Source organism: Bidens hawaiensis, unplaced genomic scaffold (assembly GCF_021521415.1).
Source record: "Bidens hawaiensis isolate Kalapana, Puna unplaced genomic scaffold, B.hawaiensis_p1.1 tig00010569_1, whole genome shotgun sequence".
In the NCBI taxonomy this organism is placed as follows: domain Eukaryota; kingdom Viridiplantae; phylum Streptophyta; class Magnoliopsida; order Asterales; family Asteraceae; genus Bidens; species Bidens hawaiensis.
This window is the reverse complement of record NW_027491807.1, coordinates 200,569-205,476: the sequence shown is the minus strand read 5'-3', so window position 1 is coordinate 205,476 and position 4,908 is coordinate 200,569.

The following is a 4,908-nucleotide window of genomic DNA, read 5'->3' as shown; positions in this document are numbered from 1 at the left end:
CTAAGCCAAGCAAGGTAGGTATAATGCCCGACCAAAATAATAATAAAATATTATAACGGCTTAATGCCCTAAGTCGGAATTATACTCGATGATTATAAAAGAGAGAAAATTATAACAAAGAAAATAAAGAAAAGAAAGATGAAAATAGATATGTGAATATATATATGTAAATGATTATTCTTTGTTATAAAATATATTATGTAAGTGTAATGAGTATACTTAAATAATAAAGAAAATACGTTTCTTAAAGAATAAGAAACGTCGGATTTTTAAATTTAAACTAAAGGTTTATAAAGATTACTTTTTTTAACTAAAGGTTTTAAAGTAAAAGAAATAATGAAGTAAAGGTTCATAGAGATGATAAGACTAAAGGTCTTAAGCCGGATCGTGTATCCGACTAATAAATGTTATACTCGTACTATAGGTGCGAGATAGCAAGAAGAGATCTACGGACGGTGTTGGAAGCCGATCCTATTGAAAAGGTGAATACGCCCCACTTTTACAAACTTGTTTTCAAACAAACAAACGTGTTATGTGTAAAACTTTACATGAGGCTACGTGTCTCTAAAAACATTATAAATAAGAGTATAAGCCAGCCCTCAGGCTATGGTATACGTTTGTCTGGATCCTTACATATGTGGAACGCGGTGGGCACATCGCACCATGCTTGGTCACGACCTCCAGCCACGATGGGCCGGACCTAAGTTACGTCCGAGTGGGGAATGGCCATGTGTATATTTATGGTACCTAATTTATGTCATAAACGCTGCGGTGTTTCGCTGAGGTGACCTAGTGCAGAGACTCGAGTTTATAATGATTGTTTTAACTTGATTATTCCTAAGCCAAGATGGGCCGAGACTTACGTGGTCTCGAGGGGTAATTAAGTAAAGAAAATATTTTAGCGTCAGCATATTCACCAACATTCGTTGCTGACGTATTTTAATAACATTTTGCATGTAATCAAGATTAGAGCTTGCAAGACGAAGAAGCTCAAGAATCCGATGGGTCGGATAATTTTGTGTAAATATTAAAATATGATGGTTTTGTAAAATATATAAACAAGTAAATACTTAATGAGACTTTTGTCTCGTCTTTTGTAATGTAAATGTTTATAATATCGATCCTTATGTTTTTATAAAGAGTTCCGCTAAAACCTGCTACTCTGATTTAATTACAAACATGGTACCAACTATGGATCATACCCCTAGGCCTAGAATGAGGGTGTGACAATTGAAAAAGCTAGTATAACAACTATTGCTACTCTCCATATCGGATGGATCGTAATTGATTGTCGGTTTTGATCGAATGGCTACTCGGTGTCTACGACCAAAGTAGTTAGTATAAGATATCTGCATTTTAGTTAGATTAGGGATAGGAGTTTTACCAATCCTATCTTATCCCTACGAGTAATATTAATAATAATAATAATGGTTAAAGCTTAGGTACTAGTGTTTAAATACCTAATTCGCTGAAACCGATGGCTCTGATACCAACCTGTCACACCCCGACTTAGGGCCTAGGCGTGTGACCACAAGTTGGTACCTGTTTTGTAAATATATCAGAGTTTATGGGTTAATTTTAGCGGAAGACTTTAGGTTGAATATAATATTAATTTACATTGAATATTTACTCGGGAATTAAATACCCGAGTATTAGTTTACAAAAGATATGTTTTCATAATACAAGGATTATATATAAAAAACGGAGCCATCTTGTACGCGCTTCTGTCTTCATAAAGACTCCAATCCTTATTAATGCTACTTATGCTTAATTACCTGCAATGGGTTGGAAAAATACGTCAGCTATATGTTGGTGAACACGTATGACTCCATAAAACATTTTGAATGACAATATAATACAAATATAGTTTTCTCTACAAGCTTAGCAGAAGCATTTCTACTTCTGGTCTATGTACCACTGCCCTACACACACAATTGTTCCCAAGCCACGTAGCTCTTACCGGGAGACTAGTTATGACCATTAGCCCACGGCCACGTAGCCTTTGAATGATTAGGCTGAACGGTTATGTTTGGATCCAGACACATGTGTATTCGGTCTGAGTTGACTTTATTTTCTACTTTGTATTATAAAGTTTTAGAGATTACTCGATCTCATGTAGACATTGATTGACTCGTTAAGACAAACACCCGTTCGTCTCATTGAGTATAAATATGTTTTGACTGATAAAAAGGTTAACGTATTCACCTGTCCGTCGGTGTTGGAAAACCTTGACTGATTGATTGATTGTGAATGATACTTAACCTATACACGAATAGGTTTGTATAAATGATTTGAATGATGTTAAGCTATGATTGAAAGCTTAACCTTGAAATCGTTTATCTTTTATTGTGATTGAAAACACTTGGTTTTATGTGACATTTGATATAGCATGCTTTGGCCTAATAGGTTCTAACACGTTGGTAAGTTTCTCCAGGTAAGTAAACGGGTCCCTCGGTTGATTGGGATTTATGCGAATTACTTTTCCTTAGGCAAGAAACTTACTACTAGTGATATCCCCCTTCCAGTTACTACATGCCCGTCAAAATATATCTTTTGTTTGACATTACTTCATCATGAAGTAACGTTTATGAAAACATGATTGTGAATGAATGTTTGTAAAATACGATCAAGGTTAAAAGCCATAGCCTCGATTAATAGTCTAAGCTATAATTCAAATAACTTAAACGTAAATCCTACCTTAGATTGGATGCTTAGACTGATAATACGATAAGGCAGGACTTGATCTACTCGCTTATGTGATTGCTAGCTTAATTCCACTTCGTTTCATGCACGAATCACGAGAAAACAGCACGTCGGCTTGTTACGGCAACGGGGCACACTTTCCAAGGCTATGTGTGTGTAAAGAAAGGTGTGTTTGGGATGAATGGGGTTCACTTTATGTTTGGGATAAAAGTGACAGCCTTACTTTCAACGATTATAAATAAGAATCACTACCTTCACTTTATGCAACTTTAAATCTTCTAATATTCTTCTAACTCAGAATAATCACAAATGTAGTGTAAAAGGAAGTTTTTACCTATTTGTAACATATTTCTATAATCTTAGTTATGTAATTTCAGTTTAATTGTAATTGTATTAACAATATGATCAATTTTTGACTGTATTTCACTTAATGGTTAAAGTTTAAAATTTTCAACAATTACCTGTGGAATACGCGGGCCTCAAACTAGTACTCATAATATTCTATGAGATCCTAAAAACCCCTTCAAACTTTCAAGTCTATATAAGAATAAATACGAGGAAAATAAAATAAATTGATGAGCTAGACTAGACGGACATGCAGCGGCGGATACAAGAAATTTTCTCACAGGGGTCGGAAATTTTTTTATCCGTATATAGTTAACCATCACTATATAAATTTCTTTTGGTCAGGTTAAAGCATCGGGTCGGGTCGAATTGTGTCGGTCATATATATAGAAAAAATGATAATCAAACAAAGCATTATATAACAAAAAAAAGTACGAGAAACTACATTATAAATGCATAATTATTGAACAAATATCTAGTTTTGTTCTATACCGGCTTTATTTTCTGAAATCTAACCAAAACATCATCTAGTTTGACATTTATAAGCAGGTTTTTTCTTAATGAAATAAATAAAACTATCATTTAAACTCTCATCACCCATATGATTACGCAAATTGGATTTCACGTACTCTATCGCCGAAAAGCAAATTTCAACGCATACAGTTTCAATGAGTAATAATGATACGAGAGCTAACTTCAATTAACGAATAAACAATACACCAATGCAAATGAAGTAAGTGACCAAAATAATGTATAGCCGAAACATTTTTTTAGATTAAAACATTTAATCCATTAAATTTATGTGACCTCATTACTTTCGCCATCATACTCTTTTTTTTAATTAGCTTAAATGTAGATTAAGTTAGGTGTTTGAGACTTGTGCTTAAAAATTGAGCATAGATTAATTGACCACTTGAGCTTAAACTTGTATTTAAATTGTTTCCTATTAAACTCAAATTTAGTTGGTATATTATTTATATACATTTATATAATTTAAGTTGTAAATATGTAAAAAAAAATTTATTATGGCCGGTCTCAAATTTCATAATGTTGTTCTCGAAATTCCAACAGGGCCGTTGTGTCATTCTCAAAATCACACAGATGTCAGGGTCAAAATTATACAGGGGTCGGTTATAATTTTAACACATATATACTAATAAAAAAAATTTCACATGAATAAGCCGACCACCTATTGAAAGGGTGGCTACGCCAATGTGGACATGAGCGAAGTGATCTACAAATTGACCCAAACTCCAGGCCCATGTGGCCATGCTTGGAAATTGGTATATAGGATCATCAAAGTGGACAAGTGGGAATGGAATCATATATCAATTATTCCATGGGATTGAAAATATGCTAACTATTATAATTTTTATAAAAATCGTGTCACGTGTAAATAATGCTCCACCCTAACAATCCGTACACCCGGTTCATTTATACAATTAACAAATCCTATGTAGGCATTTTTCCTATTCAATACAACTATACAAGTATATTCTCTTGTTACAATACAATATACAACACTGATCACATTACTAATCATTACAACCGAATCCCTTATTTTTTTCTCTACAATTGTCTCCCCCTCTCTCTTGCACGTTCTCCTTTTTATATGTGCTAGTCCTTAGTCACACACTCTCATCATGGAGGACAAAGCCATCCTTCGCTTCTTCCCTCCACGTTGACACCACATCCTCATGAACGAGCTCAAGACTACAATTGTCAAAGCTCTTAGTAATTCCGATGCTCAAGACTGCATGGTGCGGAAGCTTTGAGTTATTTGGTTACTTACACAAGAATATTGCAAAATGGAGAGTGCACATTTGCATGGTATTTAACAAGGATCACACAAGTAGAAAA